Raw genomic sequence first — 20251 nt, 5'->3', positions numbered from 1 at the left:
TTAGTTGCATACCATCTACAGCAAAATATTTTTCTGCAACAGATCTCTGTTCAGCATTCTTTTCTCTACCTATCCATTCTGAAAGTCAGTTTCTGTTTGCTTTGACTTATAAGGGACAGTAGTGTACATGGACATGGCTGCCACAAGGATGTACTCAATTGCTTTCATTATTTTTTTATTCTCCTAAAATTCTAAAAAAAAATATTTAAAGGATGTGACATTTCCAGGTGGGTCTGTGTTAGTGCAATATGTAAATAATTTACTAGTAGCATCTGATTTTTTCCAGCAGTGTTAGCAGGATTCCCTACATCTTTTAACTACCCCTGCAGAAAAAGGACACAAGTGTCAACAGAAAAATTACAGCTGTGGTTACCTCAGGTACGTTATCTTGGTCATTTAATATCTCAGAGTAGGATCTTACAGTAGCTATCCCTCACTCTGAATCATCTTTACTACTTAAAATGAAACTCAACCCCTCTTGACTGCACATCTAACTAAATATGAATGTGCATTTTTTTTTTCTTTGCCTGATCCATCTGTTTCTCTGATACGCTGTTCTGTTTTAAATCCTGCATCTTTATCTATTGCTGAGGATGGTAAAGAGCATGATTTTGTGTGTGTGTGTGTGTGTGTGTGTGTGTGTGTGTGTGTGTGTGTGTGTGTGAGACTAATTATCTGCTTTCTTCTAGAAAGGTTCAAAATACAGAAATAAAGTCCTCGACTCTGGGTGAAGTTGTTGTTGTGTCTTTCGGCTTTTCCCGGTTAGGGGTCGCCACAGCAGAACTCCGGTCCGCTAATGATTGGCAGTGGATTTTTACACGCTGAGCTGCCAGCCCTGACACACAACCTTCAACGAAGGTACGCCCATTCACGCATGTCTCCACACAGAAGATGCTCTAGCTGACAATCGAACAGGACAATGTCTTACTGTGAGGCGACAACGCTACCACAGCACCACCACCGCAGATGAAGTAACCAGCGATAATAAAGAAGACGCAATAAGTAAAATAAAACTCGCTGGATACACACGGCATGTAACTCTTTATTTAGAAAAAATGTGAGCGCTTTTGCAGAATCCTCTCTGCTTCATCTGACAAATTATAGCAGTTAAAACTTCATTTAAATAGTGATGCATCATGGTGTCAACCAATCAATTCCATGTTAAAGTCAATATACCAAATAATAATACTTAAGGTATAAAAATATACACGCACATATATATATATATATATATATATATATATACATATATAAAAAACACATAAAAAACACATAGAGGCTATATAGAATGTGGGGTACATTTCTAAAATTTTCTAGTTACAATATTAAAAGCTATACAAAAAAGCAAAAAAATACTAAATAACTAGAGCATCAGTGATTCAAGGCTCTGTTTCTAAGAAATGGTTTTAAAGAAACCTTGGCGTTTAGGCCAGGTGGTCTGTCTGCTTGGAACTTAATAATCCATTCTTGTTCCAAACATTCAGTATTGTTAGTAATATTTCCACCTCTTTTATTTCTATGGACAATATGGAGAACCAGGAACTTAAAAGTGTGTGTGTTCCCTTCTTGCATCACATGCATTGCTAATGCATTGCTTTCTTTTTGGTTTCTGATATCTCTCGTATGTTCTAAAATTCTGTCCTTCAATAACCGATTTGTTTTACCTATATAATAGGCAGGACACTTCGTGCAGAAACTAAAGTATACTATATTTGCAGTGTGACAGTCAGCACAGAAGTGTGTATCAATGGAGAAACCTCTGATAGGGTGTTTATACTGTCCCCCACCAAAAATGAATGGGCATACTGTGCATCTCCTGCAGGCAAACATGCCCATCCTATCAGTCTTTACATACTTTGGCTCATCTATTTTTTTGTAGCATAATTGTCTTTTAAGGGACTTATTATTTTTAAAGGAGAAGGATGGTGTTTCTGCTATTATTCCATCGAGTTCTTTCACACTCGATAGGATATCCCAGTTGTTTCTGACTGTCACAAACTATATTAATGTTACTCGCAAGTCAGTGGTATTCGCAGCATATTATTCTCTACATTTCTTGCTGTGCCTGAAGTTATTATAGTATTCACATTTTCCATGGGTAAAACATTTGCATGCTTTCTTCTAGCATTATAATAAGGTTGACATTTCCCTTCCCTTTCTTTCCATGCTAAATCAATCTGCCTCTCAATATCTTTCATTTTTATATCCCCTTTCACTAAATTCATGCTTAAGAACAGTCAGTGCTTCACATAAAGTTGCATCATCATTGTGTAGCCGCATACAAGGAACTATCTGTCCTTTCAAAACATTTGCTTTTGTAAAACCAGGATGCATACTACTATTATGTAAAACATTATTTTTCCTGATAGGCTTCCTATACAATGAAGTAGAAATTAGTTCAGGGGTGTCTTTTTTAACTTTCACATCTAAGAAATCAATCTCTTTGTCAGAATACTTAAAGGTAAATTTTAAGAATGGAGTAATAGTGTTAATGTACTCCAAGAACTGTTCAAGATGAAACTCATCATCATGCCACAGCAAAAAAATATCATCCACAAAGCGTTTATACCAAATAATAGACTTAGCAAAAACATTTCCTGTGAGGATATCAGTTTCCCACTGCACCAGAGATAGATTGGTGTAGCTATTTGTACAAGCTGTGCCCATAGCCACGGCAACTTTATATATGAAATAACTATCTCCAAACATAACTATGTTGTTTTCTAGGACCATCTCCAGTAATGCAGAAATTAGTCTTATCTTATTGCCTTCAGTACCTCTCCTGAAAAGTAATTCTGTAAAATGTTCTATCCCCCATGTATGGGGTATCACTGTAAACAATGACTCTATATCAAGTGTTACTAGCCAACATGGGTCATCTAGTGCTTCAAGGTGTATACTTCAGTCATTTAAAAATTCCTTTATATCTAATAAAACAGTTGTACTTTCATTTAAAATAGGATGCAAGGTTTTTTTCAATATAAATCGATAGTGGCTCAGTCGTCCATCCATGGCTAGATACTATAGGCCGCATAGGTGGGTTCATTAAATCTTTATGGATTTTAGGTAAACCATAAATTATTGGCACTACTGGAAAATCTGTTTTAAAGTACTCAAAAAGTTGCTCAGAGATCATTCCTGTTATTAACAGATCAAACAATAGTACTTGTAGCCTGTCCATCAAAGCTTTCACATAGGTATGAGAAATCTCACAGTAAATAGTAGAATTATTTAAGCGTGTTTGCATATTATCAACATAAACTTCTCTACCTAGAATAACAATCCCTCCGCCTATGTCAGCAGGACGAATTTCAATACTGTTCAAGTGTTTAAGGTCTGCAAGTGCTTGCTGTTCAAAGCTAGACAAATTGTGAAAGACATTATTACTTCCTTCAGTTAATTTATTCCTCAGTTGCATTTCAAAGATGTCAACAAACAAGTCAATACCAGAGTTACTGGGAGGTATAAAAGCAGTAGGTTTCTTGAAAACATTAAGTGCAGAATTTCATTGCGAAATAAAGTCTTAAGGTTTAATGTCCTACTAAAAAGTTTAAGGACTTTTATTGTATTAACTAAATCTACTTTTTGAGCTGGGACAAAACTCAGTCCTCTATTTAAAAAAGATAGTTGTGAGTCATTTAAAGGAAAAGAGGAAATATTAAAAACTAAATCTGCTTTGTTCTTTTACAAGTTCTGTTTTGGTCGTCCACACTGTGTGTTCTCCTTGTCTTGCCAAAGAAGCGATTGCGAGACCTCCCTCGTATCGGTAGCGGTTTCTCTAACAAAAAAAGCTTCATTTAAACAATTTGAGCTGCTCCCTTCAGCTGTAGTTGTTTTTGCTTTATTTATGTGAGCAGGGCAAAGTAATGAAGTATTTTTAGGTATATTTTCCACTGTAGGTATTATTGTATCAGCCAGAGATGCAGAGTTAGCAATAGTTTGAGATAAACTAGCAGGCTGCACTTTGTCACAATTGGAATTAGTAGCTTGTGCATCAGGGGTGCTTTGCATACTTGTTACCTGCTGTTCATTGTTTATAGGGCTGCGCCCACTTCCTAATTGTAGCCTTTGAGTTTCCTGTGAGTTCCTTTCATGATTCCAAAAGAAGACATTGCTCATTTTAAAATCATGCAAGTCTCTCTGGATTTTACGTGTCTTTGCAGTAGATAAGCGTTTTTCATACTGATTAATTTGTTCATGTAGTTGGCCAGTTTTATCAGCTATGACTTCACCAGGGAATGTAACAAAAATATTATTATATAAGGTGTGCACTTCTCTTAGTAACTTATTTTCTTCAGGTTTAAAGAAATCAACTAAGAGTTGCATGTACTTGGCACTACATTCTAAATTCAAATTTTGCCAGCGTTTTAGGAGGCCTGGATATGTCTGCCCACTTTCTATAATTTAAAAGAAAGTTCAGTTACAGAGTTTCTGTTCTGAACTGTTTGTAAGTTTCTTGGAGGCCAGTGCTTGCTTGGGCTAAAGGGAAGTCTCTGTGTTCACCAGTGGCAGTGGTCAACACTGAGCAGCTTGCCTGTCCCTGTAGGAGTGGTTACTGCCTAGAAAAGTACAGTTTTGTACCTACCATAAATGTGGATGTTCGAAGATCTACATTGCTGCAGTCCTTACATATGGGTAGTCCGCTGTCCTCGGTCGGCCCGAATACCAAAGTATTAGGCTGACGTCGGTCAAGGCGCTTAAAACTGACATCAGGACGTCAGGGTACAAAAGCGCATGACCGACGTCATTTCCTCAGTCTTTTCTTGCCCCAGATGTCAGAAGGCCCTAACAAGAAAGGCCAAAGCCAAAAACCATCAAAACCTAACCAACCACCCGTGCACCAACCATATTTACAATATGTACAACACAAACCACACCACCAACTTCAACAACAGAGGGGAAGGAGGGAGGGTAAATTGGACTGCAGCAATGTAGATCTTCGAACATCTACATTTATGGTAGGTACAAAACTGTACTATGTTCTTCATCTCACATTGCTGCAGTCCTTACATATGGGTAGAATCCCAAAGTAGAGGTAAGGGAGGATGGCAAAACTATAAAGCATTAGGAGCTGCCAACATGCCTTGTAAAATCGCAGTTGCAAATCCAGCCCTAGATTTAGAGTAAAGTGGAAGGTGGTAATGCTTAGAGAAAGTATGCACTGAACTCCAAGTAGCTGCTTCCAAAATATCTTTAGTAGCCACCCCCCTTAAAAAAGCTGTAGAAGTGGCAGTAGCCCTAGTGGAATGAGGCCTAATCCCAGCTGGAATCTCTTTACCATGATGGGAATAACAGAAAGCAATACAAAAACCAATCCACTTAGAAATAGTTTGTTTTGAAACAGGTTTTCCCTGAGAACCCAAAGCAAAAGAAACAAACAACTGCTGAGACTGCCTGAACCCTTTAGTTCTGCTCAAATAATATCGCAACTGTCTGTGTATATCCAAAGTGTGCAAAATCCTTTCCCCTTTATTTTGGGGGTTTGCATAAAAAGTAGGCAAATGAATAGTTTGGTTTAAAGCCACACTAGAAACCACTTTAGGCATAAAAGAAGGGTTAGTACGCAAAGACACCCTATCCTTGTGGAAAATTAAGAAAGGCTCAACTGCCATAAGGGCCTGTAATTCAGAAACCCTTCTCGCAGAGGTAATGGCCAACAAAAAGCAGTCTTCCAAGATAAATATTTCAACTCTGCCGATGCTGCAGGCTCAAAAGGTTGTAGAGTGAGTTTCTCCAACACAAAATTGAGATCCCAAGCAGGAGTAGGAGCTCTACGTGGGGGTCTTATATTTTTGCCCTCTGGAATTGCTTAAACAAAGGCTGAGAAAATAATGGTGGGTCACAGTCATAGTGAGCAGAAATTGCTGCAGCATGAACCTTTATAGAGGAGAAGGACAAACCTTTGTCCAATAACTCAGTAAGGTATTGAAGCGCAACACTTAAATTAGGTTTAGAAACATCAAAGTCCTTTGCTGTACTCCAAAATAAAAATCTCCTCCATTTATCTCGTAAACTTTCCTTGTACTAGGCCTTCTGGCCTCCAAAATAACATTCAAAACTTGTTGTGGAAGCTGAGACCCTCCAGGGTTTAAAACAGAATATGCCAGGCTGTCAGATGTAGAGAATGAAGTTTGACATTGAGTAAATGACTGTTCTCCTGAGACAGCAGGTGAGGAATCGAAGGCAAAGGCCATGGAGGCTCCTGTACCAGACTTCTCAGTAATGGGTACCAGTGCTGTCGAGGCCAATCTGGAGCTATTAAAATCATGTTTGGCTTGTCCTGTCTGACCTTCAGCAGTACCTTTGGGAGGAGAGGCAGAGGTGGAAAGGCATACACGTGAAGATTGCCCCAATTGAATGAGAGAGCATCCACTTTCCAAGCCGAGGGATGAAACCTTTTTGTGCAAAACTTTGGCAGCTGGTAATTTAGTGGAGAAGCGAACAGATCTATGTCTGGAGTTCCCCATAACACTGTCAATCTCTGAAATACATGAGGATCCAATTTCCACTCGTGGGGATCCATAATTTGTCTGCTCAACACATCTGCTAAGGAGTTCTGTGCTCCTGGCAGAAACCTTGCCTGAAGATTTAGCTGTAAACTGAGAGCAGTCTCCCACAAAATCATTGCTTGTCTGCATAGAGGATAAGAATGCGTTCCCCCTTGCTTGTTGATGTACCACATGACAGTTGTGTTGTCTGTTTGAATCAACACCTGCCCTGGAAGAAGTAAATCCTTGAAAGCTATCAATGCAAATTGGACTGCTAACATCTCCTTCAAGTTGATATGTAGATGTTGAAGTCTGGCAGGCCACGTGTCTTGTACCCATTTTCCATTTAGATGAGCTCCCCAAGCTTTGTCTGAGGCATCTGTCGTTAAAATCTGACTCGCCTCTGGCCGGGTCACAGAGAGTCCCTTGTTTAGGTGACATTCCTGAGCCCACCACAAAAATTCCTTTTGAATGCAAGGTATTATTTGAATGACAGTGTCCAAATCTTGGCAGTGCTGTGTCCATACATTCTTGAGATACCATTGTAGCTTCCTCATATGCAGTTTGGCATTGGGAAGTACCAGAATACAAGATGCCATGAACCCCAAGGCTTGAAGGACTGTCCTTGCAGTCAGCCTGGACTGATGAGACAACTGATGGAAGTAAAGAGAAAGATTCTTTTGTTTGTCCGGGGTCAAAAAGGCCATCTGGGATGCTGTATTCAGTCTCACACCCAGAAAGCACATGTCCTGAGAGGGTACTAGACTGGACTTTATTTCGCTCACAGAATACCCCAGGCATCTTAACACTGCCATCACATACTGTAAATGATGAAGAAGTTCGTCCTTTTCTTGGGCCAGTATCAGGCAATCATCCAAATAAGGATAGATCTGTATTCCTCTTAGCCTGAAAAAAGCTACCACTGGAGCCAGAACCTTCGTGAACACTCTGGGCGCAGTAGATAAGCCAAAGGGCAATGCAGAGAACTGATAATGTGAAGTCCCAGCCCCCAAACGCAGTTACTTCCTGCAACTGGGCCTGATAGGAACATGAAGGTAAGCCTCCTTGAGATCCAGAGTCACCATCCAGTGATCTTTGCCCAGCAGAGGTAAAAGCTGTTGTAACGTTAACATTTTGAACTTGGGAATGTCCAGATATGTGTTGAGGATGGATAAATCCAAAATTGGTCTCCACGTGTTTCCTTTCTTTGGTACTAGAAACAGGCGAGAATAAAATCCTAGGCCCACTTCTGGCAGAGGGACCGGTTGTATGGCCCCTATTTGAAGTAGTAGAGAAATTTGTTTGCGAGCCTCTAGTCTTTGCTGAGGAGGAACGTCCGGCATGCCTTTGAAAGGAGGCAAGGTATGGAAATAAAACTTGTAACCCTGGTGTATGATATCCAATACCCATTTGTCTTGGGTAACCAACATCCAATTTTCCTTGAAGAGTGCTAACCTTCCTCCCAAAGGTGCTGCCAGGCAAGAAGGATCTGGCAGCTGAAAAGTAGGTCATTGGGCCTGTTTACGAAAGGACTGGCCCCTGCCCTCACCAAGATTGTGCAGGGGAACTCCCTGTTCTAGGCCTGAAAGAACTCTGAGCTCTGCCCCTACCACGTCTAGATCTACCCCTAGACTGAGAATCATAAGAAGGATACGTCCACCCCTTAGCAGGCCAATTCCTACTAAACTTGGAGGCTGAACTTGCAAAAATCTTTAACAGTCTGCATAGACTTAGCCTTGTCTTCCATTTTCTTCAAGACTGACTCCACAGGTGAACCAAACAACACATCAGACTGCAAAGGAGCATCCAAAATCCTTGTCTTAACATGGTCAGATAAATTCTGATCCTTCAACCAGGCGTGCCTGCGAAGAACTGAGCCAGTGGCAGCCACCCTAGACGAGGCCTGCACAGCATCAAAACCACATTGTAATGAATGCTTACCCACCTGTTCAGAGACATGCACCAAATCTTGCAATTCTTTACACTCAATGCCTTCCGCCAGAGCATCCACCTTAGACTTCAATTGAGAAAGAAGAAAGTTTTGATATTTCAACATATGAAACTGGCAATTCAAAGCCCTCATAGCTAAGGTAGAAGAAGTATAGACCTTCTTTCCCCATCTATCCAAAGCTCTGGCTTCTTTATCTAGAGGAACCGGATTTTTTACAACAGAGGCCTTGACACCCTTAGGTCCCTGACTAATAGTTTCTGGGTCCGCCCTAGGACTCTTATAAAGATATTTATGAGCCTCAGGCACCCTGTAATACCTATCCGGTTTAACAGGAGCAGGAGGCAGAGAATCAGGATTAAGTGAAGCCTCGGCAAACACATCTTCCACAACATCCAGAACAGGGGGAATAGCCAAGGGCCTATGCTGGGGTAACAGCAAAACTCTCTAAGCCTTTTCCTAGAATCAGAGAAGTCCTGACCTTCCCACTTAAAATGTTCCCTCATAGAATGAAGTGTCTCTGAAAAAGAAAAATCCTCTGGAGGAGAAGCAGAAGGAGTGGAATCATCTGCATCAGAATCAGAATAAGGAGAATACTCCTGCAAGTCTTCAGCCGAAGACTCTGAAACATCCGAAGCCTGCTCAAAACTTCCCAACTCTGGCTCCACCCTAGGCCTCTTATCAGGAGGGGGCATAGAACCTCTAATCAGAGTAATCAAATCTTCTGCCATTTTAAGCATGTGCTTCTTAGGCACAGACCCTGCTGAACTAGGAGTGACACCAACAGAAGCTAAAACTGGCCTGCCTCTGGGAGAAGCCTTGGAAACAGAAGGAGAAGGCCTAACCACCCTAGGAAGGGAGGGGAGTACAGCAACTTGAGAAGCCCCTTCAGCCTGACCTGCCTCCTGAGAGACCACCTCCTGCAGAATCAAAGTCTCCCCCTGAGACTCCAGAGAAGCCTCCGTCGGAACCACCGGTTCCACTGAAGCCTCTAAAGAACCGGCGTCCGGAACGGACGACTCATCTTGCCTGGGTTTAACTGCTTTGTCTTTGCGCTTCTTCGCAGAAGCGGGTGCCGGAGAATCCGACGGCATATTATAATTGCACCGCTTCCCAAAGACCAGCCTAGCACAATCTAACCTTCGCTTAATAGTGCGTTTATTGAATCTAGCACAAAAGCGACACCCAACAACGTCGTGCTCAGGCCCCAAACAAGGAATACACAAAGAATGATAATCCCTATGCGGTATCTGTTTCCCACAAGAAATACAGTTATTCACTTTTTCTGACATCCGGTAAAACACTAAGGCAAGAAAAAACCAAAATAATCCCCAACGGGGTACTTAGCCAACTTGGATTCGGTCTGAAACTCCGAATTCGAAAAATTTCAGAACGCCGAACGGCACTTGCAACGCTGCTTCTGCATCGTACCATGCGGCAAAAAAGACTGAGGAAATGACGTCGGTCATGCACTTTTGTACCCTGACGTCCTGATGTCAGTTTTAAGCGCCTTGACCGACGTCAGCCTAATACTTTGGTATTCGGGCCGACCGAGGACAGCGGACTACCCATATGTAAGGACTGCAGCAATGTGAGATGAAGAACATCTGTAGTTTTACTGAACATTTTGGGTCAATTCCACACTCCTTGATCTCTCTCTCTCTCAAAACCCTGCAACTCTCTTTTTGCACAGTGTTGCGCACAGAGCAGCGTCGGGCAGCACAGCTTAAACACGTTTAAACTATTCCCGGCTCCGCAAAGTCTGCTCTTCACTTTTTCCGTTAGAACTGTTCTAAATCTCAAAATAAGCACTCTATTTTCATTCTAAAGCCCTGCACTTGCTCGTATAAGTAATCTCATAGGTAAACACTAATAAACTTAAGCACTACACCCTCTTATACTCCTTTTAAGTACTTGCTCCCTATTGGTTCTTTCTGATCAGGCAAGTAGTAGTTCCCTATATTATTCAGTCATGTCCAAAGGTCAGTTTCGGGTTTACTCTCCAGTCCAGCTGGTGAATCTGGGAATCTTGAGGCAATGTTACAACTGCCTTATGTATACAGACCACCCTCTCCTCCTCCCAACAAGCTCAAATATATGTGAGAGATGCAACTATATAGTCAAACTGGAGGCTGAGCTCTCTCAACCCAGTACTGGCACAGCCAGTCAGGAGGAGAAGGTAACCACACACACCACAAATCCAGTCTCACATAGACCTATCGCATCAGCAAACCAAACACATAAACACACAAAAACATACTCGGAGGCTCTAAATAAAAATCTGCCTAAGCAGCAGAGACCTCCAAAGCAAACATCCAAGCAACCCCTACCACGAAACACCCACGTAGCACATAACTCACAAAGTCAGTGTGCCACGTAGTCACAGCCCTTAAGGCTAAACAACACACCTAATACACTTGTAATAGGTGACTCTATTGTCAGACACACTGACGTCCCACTCACCAGACTGAACAAGGAGAAGGTCACTGTAAGCTGCCTGTCGGGTGCCAGGATCCACCACATAACACAAGCACTCTGGTCACTCCAAAGCAAGTACAAATATGACTCCGTCATTGTCCATGCTGGTGTGAATGACCTGAGATGTACCTCCCTGGACTACATGAAAAAAGACATAGAGGAGCTCTTTGATCATGTAGCCCATGCCGGTTTGACCCTGACCTTGAGTAGCATCTTGCCCTCACCAAGAATGATGCCACAGTATTAAGACAAAATGATCAATTTTAACAACTGGCTAAAGTATTGATGTCATTCAAAGGGGATCCAGTGTCTGTCAGCCTGGGATGACATGCTCGACAAGCCATGTTGCTTCGCTAGGGACGGCTTGCACCTGTCACCCCTGGGTTTTCGAATACTGGCAAAGGCTCTTGCCTCTCCCATAGTGCCTTTTTTAGGCAAGGCTCAAAAGACAAACCCACCTCCATAGACAACACAAAGAAAAAAAAACTAAGGGTAATGCTGCTCAATGCCAGAAATCTAAACCTCAAGATGCATGCACTCGAGACTCTCCACAGTATGGAGAATATCGATATCTGTGCAGTAACAGAAACCTGGTTCAAGGCTCCTGAGAGCACCCCAGCACTAACAGGTTATACTTTATATCATGCTTTTTGGCCCCAAAACTTGGACCAAACCACAAAAGGAGGGGGAGTATCCATATTTATCAAAGATACTCACACCTCCAGGTTAGTGGCACTGCAAGAAGCATCGAAGACCATCCATGTGCAACTAACAGTGGGCAAAACTGCCTTTCATTTTGTAGCCTGCTACAGACCACCCTCCCAAACACAGGAACCCCACTCGGCTTTCCTGAGAACACTGGAGAATATGAAGGTCTCTCCAAACACCATTATATTGGGTGACTTCAACTACCCAAACACTGATTGGAAAAACTCCTCAAGCCCAATCACCCTCACCCAACGGTTCCTAGAATTTATAAACTCAAATGCTATGGAACAACTGGTCACCACTCCCACAAGACGGGAAAACATATTGGATCTGGTCATCACCAACATGGGGTCTCTATGTTTCATACCAGAGGTATACCCCTCATTGGTAAGATCAGACCATAAACTAATCTCACTGGACATCCATATTCCGTCCCCATCCCCAGCCAAGGAAACCACGGTGAAGAACTTCTCAAAAGCAAACTTCACACTTCTCAAAACCGAGGTGGAATCCTTCAAAGCCCCCGGGCCAGTGGAAAATATGGCCCAAAATGCAGAATCCTTTACAAAAGCATTCTATGGACATCTACAGGAATGCATGGAGAATGCTATCCCAAATAAAACCAAGACTCACTCCTCCAAAGGCAGGAGACCTGTCTGGTGGACCCCGGCCATAAATAACCTATACAACAGAAGGAGAAAGCTACTACATGATAGAGCAAAATCCTAAAAAGGGAAGGCATCTCTGATCAGTACTAGCAAGAAACTATGATCCCTCATAAAATCATCTAAGGCCAGCTTCAAAAGAAAAATTGCACAAGACACTAAAGATAATCACAAGGCCTTCTTTAGTTATGTCAGGAACCTGGGAGGCAACTCCCAGATATGCTCCGAGTTAGTGCAAAATGACAAAAAATACACTGAACCCACAGACATTGCCAACATCCTGGCAGAAAGGTTCAGTGCAAACTCCCCCCCCCCAAAAAAAAAAAAGAGCAAATGTCTATCCCAACAGAGTGTAGCCTTCCTGAGATTACAGATGCACAGGTGAGAGCTGCCCTCTCCAAAGCAAAAAACACAGCATCAATGGGACGAGACGGAGTCCCGGGCTGCTTCTTACATGAGCTCAAAGGAGAACTAAACCCTCATATAAAGTCACTGTTCAATCTCAGCCTTACTACAGGATATGTACCCAAGGAATGGCGTACAGCAACAGTGGTCCCACTCCACAAAGGTGGTGCCACAACAGACCCCAGAAACTATCGCCCTATAAGCCTGACTAGCCTGGTCTGCAAAGCTATGGAACGTATCATCATGGAAATCATAAACAAAGACATTGGGAACCTCCAGACACTGGATCCTACCCAATTCGGCTTTGTTAAGGGCAGATCTTGCCTCTTGAACCTGGTCGACTTCTTTGAAACAGTTACCACAGCCATAGATGAAGGGAAGGTAGTCCACACAGCCTACCTGGACCTCGAAAAAGCCTTCGACACAATATCCCACTCGGGCATCATAAATAAGCTCACCAGCTTAAATATCAACCCCTATGTCACAAGATGGGTTGCAAACTGGCTCAGGGATAGAATCCACATGATCAGAACAGCAGGTGCCATGTCAGACTCTAAACCAGTTACAAGTGGCGTCCCACAAGGCTCAGTCCTGGGACCTCTCTTGTTCGGTATATATTTCTCCGAGGTACAGGCTAACACAGGTGGACTATGGCTGACCAAGTTCGCAGATGACTGCAAACTGGGTGCCATAATCGACTCTCCGGCTGACACAAGCATCCTCCAAAAGGGTCTCACACAGATGGATAACTGGTGCCAGAGCCATGGCCTAAATCTAAATGCCAAAAAGTGCATAGTCATCCCCTTTGGGAAAAACAAAGCGCCCACAAATTACCACATAGGTGGTAATCCATTAAGTATGGAAGAAGTAATTGGGGACTTGGGGACCCAATTTGATAGCAATCTCTCCTTTGACAATCACGTTGCCAAAGTGGTTAGAAAGACCTTCTATATAGCCCACCTTATCACGAAAGGGTTCACATCTAGATCAAGAGAGGTCATTGTGCCCCTCTACTCATCACTTATCAGGCCCATAATAGAAGACAATGCCCCATTTGGGATGTACCTTACCCGACACCTGCAGCAACTGGAAAGACCCCAAAAGTACCTCACCAAGAGGATCAAGGGACTCAAACAGATGCCCTATGCAGTTCGGCTAAAGAAACTCCAGCTCTGCTCAGTTGTGTACCGCCTACTCAGAAGCGATCTGTGTCTGACATATAAAGCCATGTCCAACCCAGAATTAATGGACATGCTTCACCTCAGGAAATCCAAATCCCTTAGAGCTACACACTCCAGGGACTTGAACCTCAACACAGAAATAAATAGGACATGCTGGAGGGACAGATTCATATCCCAGAGGCTCCCCTCACTCTGGAACAAAATTCCAGTCCATGTTAGGCAGAGCCCCTCACTGACCCTCTTCAAGAGAAATCTTGACGAGTGGATGGGAGAGCGTAAGTTTACCCGTGGGATCTCTTCTGTGTGCCTGCTTGACAGAGGTACAGTAAACTAACCTTAAAAGGGCTACCTTCTGTCACCTACTATACAGAGGCACAGTCAACTAATCTAAAAGGGTGGCGAAAGCCAAACACACTCTGGCTAGGCTTATAAATGCCCTAGGGTAGACAGCCTAGTATCAACCTATGAACCATAACTGGGCATAGTTAGTACTCTTAGACCTCTAGGTGCAATTTTCAATTGTAGGCATGCCTCTAGGTGAAAGCGTTGCCATTGTAAACACTTATATTTGTATAATTTATTCTCAAGTGTCCTGAAACTTTGTAGAAAATTCTCATATTGCCTATTGTCAAACTGTGTACAACCCTCAGTTTGTTGTAGTATATCCTGCAAATCCTGCATTAATAACGGATTGCCATGGGGGTGTTTAGTATTGAATCAAGTCATTCATTCATCCTTGTTTGGCATATTTTGAAGTCGATCGGCCCCATATTCGTGGCTGCCCAGCATAAGTTGTAGTATCATCGACACCTGCCATGTCCAGGTAGAGGTAAAAAGCTTCAAAATACAGAAATAAAGTCCCCGACTCTGGATGAAGTAACCAGCAATAATAAAGAAGAAGCAATAAGTAAAATAAAACTCGCTGGATACACACGGCACGTAACTCTTTATTTAGAAAAAAATGTGAGTGCTTTCGCAGAGTCTTCTCTGCTTTATCAGACAAATTATAGCAGTTAAAACTTTATTTAAATAATGATGCATCATGGTGTCAACCAATCAATCCCATGTTAAAATCAATACACCAAATAATAATAATTAAGGTATAAAAATATACATATATATATAAATATATATAAAAAACACATAGAAGCTTTTTACCTCTACCTGAACATGGCAAGTGTCGATGATACTACAACTTATGCTGGGGCAGCCACGAATGTGGGGCCGATGGACTTCAAAATATGCCAGACAAGGATGAATGAATGACTTGATTCGATACTAAACACTCATGGCAATCCGTTATTAATACAGGATATACTACAACAAATGGAGGTTTATACACAGTTTGACAATAGGCAATATGAGAATTTTCTACAAAGTTTCAGGACACTTGAGAATAAATTATACAAATATAAGCATTTACAATGGCAACGCTTTCACCTAGAGGCATGCCTACAACTGAAAATTGCACCTAGAGGTCTAAGAGTACTAACTATGCCCAGTTATGGGAAGACATATCCAGACCTCTTAAAACGTTAGCAAAATTTGAATTTAGAATGTAGTGATAAGTACATGCAACTCTAGTTGATTTCTTTAAACCTGAAGAAAATGAGTTACTAAGAGAAGTGCACACCTTACATAATAATATCTTTGATACATTCCCTGGTGAAGTCATAGCTGATAAAACTGACCAACTACATGAACAAATTAATCAGTATGAAAAACGCTTAACTACGGCAAAGACACGTAAAATCCAAAGAGACTTGCATGATTTTAAAATAGGCAATATCTTCTTTTGGAATCGTGAAAAGAACTCACAGGAAACTCAAAGGCTACAATTAGGAAGTGGGCGTAGCCCTATAAACAATGAACAGCAGGAAACAAGTATGCAAAGCACTCCTGATGCACAAGCTACTAATTCCAACTGTGACTAAGTGCAACCTGCTAGTTTATCTCAAACTATTGCTAACTCTGCATCTCTGGCTGATACAATATTACCTAGAGTGAAAAATATACCAGTAGTCAAACCTAAAAATACTTCATTACTACGCCCTGCTCACATAAATAAAGCAAAAACAACTACAGCTGAAGGGAGCAGCTCAAATGGTTTAAATGAAGCTTTTTTGTTAGAGAAACCGCTACCGATACGAGGGAGATCTCGCAATTGCTTCTTTGGCAAGACAAGGAGAACACACAGTGTGGACGACCAAAACAGAACATGGAAAAGAACAAAGCAGGTTTAGTTTTTAATATTTCCTCTCTTCTTTTAAATGACTCACAGCTATCTCTTTTAAATAGAGGACTGAGTTTTGTCCCAGCTCAAAAAGTAGATTTAGTTAATACAATAAAAGAACTAACTTTTTGGCAGGACATTAAACCTCCAGACTTTATTTTGCAATGAAACTTCTGCACTTAATGTTTTCAAGAAACCTAGTGCTTTTATACCTCCCAGTAACTCTGGTATTGACTTGTTTGCTGACATCTGTGAAAAGCAACTGAGGAATAAATTAACTGAAGGAAGTAATAATGTCTTTCACAATTTGTCTAGCACTGAACAGCAAGCACTTGCAGACCTCAAACACTTGAACAGTATTGAAATTCGTCCTGCCGACAAAGGCGGTGGGATTGTTATTCTAGATAGATAAGTTTATGTTAATATGCAAACACACCTAAATAATGCTACTATTTACTGTGAGATTTCTCATACCTCTGTGAAAGCTTTGATGGACAGGCTACAAGTACTATTGTTTGATCTGTTAATAACAGGAATGATCTCTGAGCAACTTTTTGAGTACTTTAAAACAGATTTTCCAGTAGTGCCAATAATTTATGGTTTGCCTAAAATCCATAAAGATTTAATGAACCCCACCTATGCGGCCTATAGTATCTAGCCGTGGATGGGCGACACAGCCACTATCGATTTATATTGAAAAAAACTTGCATCCTATTTTAAATGAATGTACAACTGTTTTATTAGATACTAAGGCATTTTAAATGACTTAAGTATATACCTTGAAGCACTAGATGACCCATGTTGGCTAGTGACACTTGATATAGAGTTATTGTTTACAGTGAACCCCATACATGGGGGATAGAAAATGTTAGAGAATTACTTGTCAGGAGAGGTACTGAAGGCAATAAGATAACACTAATTTCTGCATTACTGGAGATAGTCCTAGAAAACAACATATTTAATAGTTATTTCATACAAAAAGCTGGCGTGGCTATGGGCACAGCTTGTGCAAATAGCTATGCCAACCTATCTCTGGTGCAGTGGGAAACTGATAACATCCTCACAGGAAATGTTTTTGCTAAATCTATTATCTGGTATAAATGCTTTGTGGATGATATTTTTTTGCTGTGGCACGATGATGAGTTTCATCTTAAACAATTCTTGGAGTACATTAACACTATTACTCCATTCTTAAAATTTACCTTTAAGTATTCTGACAGAGAGATTGATTTCTTAGATGTGAAAGTTAAGAGAGACACCCCTGAACTAATTTCTACTTCATTGTATAGGAAGCCTATCAGGAAAAATAATGTTTTACATAATAGTAGTATGCATCCTGGTTTTACAAAAGCAAATGTTTTGAAAGGACAGACAGTTCCTTGTATGCGGCTACAGAATGATGATGATGCAACTTTATGTGAAGCACAGACTCTTCTTACGCATGAATTTAATGAAAGGGGATACAAAATGAAAATTATTGAGAGGCAGATTGATTTAGCATGGAAAGAAATGGAAGGGAAATGCCAGCCTTATTATAATGCTAGAAGAAAACATGCAAATGTTTTACCCATGGAAAATGTAAATACTATAATAACTTCAGGCACAGCAAGAAATATAGAGAATAATATGCTGCGAGTACAAAACTGCGGTGGTGGTGCTGCGGTAGCGTTGTCGCCTCACAGTTAGACGTTGCCCGTTCGATTCTCAGTTAAAGCGTCTACTGTGTGACGACATGCGTGAATGGGCGTTCCTTCGTTGAAGGTTGTGCGTTAGGCCCGGCAAGCCAGCATGTAAAACTCTACTGCCAATCATTAGCGGACCGGAGTTCCGCTGTGGCGACCCCTAACCGGGAAAAGCCGAAAGACACACACACACAATATGCTGCGAGTACCACTGACTTTTGCAAGTAACATTAATATAGTTTGTGACATAGTCAGAAACAACTGGGATATCCTATCGAGTGTGAAAGAACTCGATGGAATAATAGCAAAAACACCATCCTTCTCCTTTAAAAATAATAAGTCCCTTAAAAGACAATTATGCTACAAAAAAATAGATGAGCCAAAGTATGTAAAGACTGATAGGATGGGCACGTTTGCCTGCAGGAGATGCACAGTATGCCCATTCATTTTTGGTGGGGGACAGTATAAACACCCTATCAGAGGTTTCTCCATTGATACACACTTCTATGCTGACTGTCACACTGCAAATATAGTATACTTTAGTTTCTGCATGAAGTGTCCTGCCTATTATATAGGTAAAACAAATCGGTTATTGAAGGACAGAATTTTAGAACATACAACAGATATCAGAAACCAAAAAGAAAGCAATGCATTAGCAATGCATGTGATGCAAGAAGGGAACACACACACTTTTAAGTTCCTGGTTCTCCATACTGTCCATAGAAATAAAAGAGGTGGAAATATTACTAACAATACTGAATCTTTGGAACAAGAATGGATTATTAAGTTCCAAGCAGACAGACCACCTGGCCTAAACGCCAAGGTTTCTTTAAAACCATTTCTTAGAAACAGAGCCTTGAAGCACTGATGCTCTAGTTATTTAGTATTTTTTTATGCTTTTTTATATAGCTTTTAATATTGTAACTAGAAAATTTTAGAAATGCACCCCACATTCTATACAGCCTCTATATGTTTTTTATACGTGTTTATATATATATATATATATATATATATATATATATGTACATTTTTATACCTTAAGTATTATTATTTGGTGTATTGATTTTAACATGGAATTGATTGGTTGACACCATGATGCATAATTTGTCTGATGAAGCAGAGAGGACTCTGCAAAAGCGCTCACACTTTTTTCTAAATAAAGAGTTACGTGCCGTGTGTATCCAGCGAGTTTTATTTTACTTATTTTTTCTTCTAGAAAGGACTTGAAGGATACTCCTATACACAATGCCAGATTAAATTTGTGGATGGTGCCTGATCAAGATGAAGATTTGGTCACAGAAATATCTAGTATCCAGCGAGTTTTATTTTACTTATTTTTTCTTCTAGAAAGGACTTGAAGGACACTCCTATATACAATGCCAGATTAAATTTGTGGATGGTGCCTGATCAAGACGAAGATTTGGTCGCAAAAATCATATTTTGTTTTAACAAAAAAATAGTGTTTTTTGCTGTTAAAAATTTTCATTGAGTGCCCATCAAAAGGGCATATATAATTTAGCAGATTAAGTCGCCAAGCAGATTATAGAATTGTAATATTTCTTATGTAACGCTACTGCAAAACTCTAATAATGATGAAGTATTTGATTTTGATAAAGTGTCAGTTTTCAAGCTGAAGCATCACAGGGAGAAGTTCAGAAGTGGCTCAAAGATGGATATATTAAATCCTCTGATGAAGTATGGCAACATCCAGACAGCCGACTGGTGATGCCTGCCTCCTTGCTACCTTACCTGGTGAGGGCATATCTTTTACTAGACCATGCAGGTAAAGCAGCTTCATGTCTCCTCTTTGATACTTCAGTATGTTAATAACTGTGCGACTGTTTAGAATAAAAAAAAAAAAAAAAAAAAGGCTGCATGCTTACCACTACCATGGGAACCTTTTGGTAATGTACGGATGGACTTTGTCCAAATGACTAAAGTACATAATTTACAAAATATTTTATTAGTATTTTGTATGTTTATTGCATGGGTAAAAGCTCACCCATGTCACAAAGCAGGTTATGTAATGTTGGTATACCTTATAGTATCAACAGTGACCAGGAAACTCATTTTAATTCCCTGACCAAGGAGCTATGGAATTTTTTTTTTAAGCTGAGTCTTCACTGTCCCAACCATCAGCAATCATCTGGACTAGTAGAGAGGGTTAAAGGACGCTTACATTTTTTTTAAAAGATTTGTACTAAGCAAACCTTAAATTGTCAGAGACACTTTCAATTCTGCGAGGAAATTGGGACCCTGTGAGATATTAATGGGAAGACCCACAGCCCTTCCATTTGCTCCCCGTGTCAAATGAAAAGATCATCTAATGGATAATAAAAAGAAAATATTCATTTCTTATAGCACTATCTCTTCCTCCACCACCTGACCAGCCCTGCCACCAACTGCAGCCAGATGACTGGGTTTATGTGAAAACCTTCCAAAAAAAAAAAAAAACTGTACCAA

At 40.8% G+C, this 20251-nt stretch overlaps 1 protein-coding gene across 3 annotated transcripts in view; it reads right to left on the bottom strand.

Annotated features, from left to right (window-relative positions):
- The window catches only part of MOGS (mannosyl-oligosaccharide glucosidase), a 764380-nt gene that overhangs the window by 301243 nt on the left and 442886 nt on the right, over window positions 1–20251 (bottom strand). The window lies entirely within an intron of this gene.

The sequence above is a fragment of the Protopterus annectens genome, chromosome 2.part2, assembly GCF_019279795.1.
Source record: "Protopterus annectens isolate FY-2018-M chromosome 2.part2, PAN1.0, whole genome shotgun sequence".
Taxonomy (NCBI): Eukaryota; Metazoa; Chordata; order Ceratodontiformes; family Protopteridae; genus Protopterus; species Protopterus annectens.
This window is presented reverse-complemented; position numbering and strand designations above follow the sequence as displayed.